The following is a 707-nucleotide window of genomic DNA, read 5'->3' as shown; positions in this document are numbered from 1 at the left end:
CAGTGCAATGGTGCCATCTGGTGGCCATGAAATACATCATCAACTATTAGGCCCGAAATACAGTACAATGGCTCCATCTGGTGGTCATACAATAGCCTGCATCAGCTATTAGGCCTGAAGTGCAGTGCAATGGTGCCATCTGGTGGGCCTCAAATATTTCGTTTTTCCCCAATTGCTTAAGCACAAAAAAACACTACACACAATTAACACTTCACCCAAGTAGAAGAATTATTTTTATGGTTTGCCTGCTATTTTTATATTTTTAACCTTCTGCTGCACCTGGCAATGAGTTTAATATAGTAGCCTGGATTCATTTAAAGTTGGCAACCGAATACAATTCTATTTTCATTTTGTTTGATTAGGTTACAGTTCTTTTACACACTTTTTACAGAATTTAGCTAAATTATGTCAGAACTCTACACACAGCAAAATAATGAAACACTGCAATCACAACTCAACACTCCACTCTAAAAATGCATTACAACACACTGTTGTGCTTTATATAAAACACTGCAGTCTTTGTGTTTCTGCTTTTATTGTCATTTTCTTAACTGATTACAGCAGAATTTCTAGAGTTTCACAGCAAACTGAGACTGACACAAAACATTCACATACACAAAACATTCTTACAGAAATAAAAATATCAATGCAATATTGTATGTAGATTAAATTAGATTAGATTCAACTGTATTGTCATTATGCAGAGT

The 707-nt window shown here is 34.9% G+C and overlaps 1 protein-coding gene across 2 annotated transcripts in view; it reads right to left on the bottom strand.

Moving 5' to 3' along the window:
* Window positions 1-518: 518 nt before the first annotated feature.
* The window catches only part of adgrg3 (adhesion G protein-coupled receptor G3), an 80,076-nt gene continuing 79,887 nt past the window's right edge, over window positions 519-707 (bottom strand). For both annotated transcript variants that reach the window (XM_076291476.1, XM_076291477.1), the window contains exon 14: window positions 519-707. This exon is cut by the window's right edge and continues 2,357 nt beyond it. The gene's annotated coding sequence lies outside the window, so the exon portion shown is untranslated.

Source organism: Alosa pseudoharengus, unplaced genomic scaffold (genome assembly GCF_046254945.1).
Source record: "Alosa pseudoharengus isolate Yale_2024_CS ecotype anadromous, Long Island Sound unplaced genomic scaffold, YU_APseudo_1.1 YU_APseudo_1.1_scf_19, whole genome shotgun sequence".
NCBI lineage: Eukaryota > Metazoa > Chordata > Actinopteri > Clupeiformes > Clupeidae > Alosa > Alosa pseudoharengus.
This window is presented reverse-complemented; position numbering and strand designations above follow the sequence as displayed.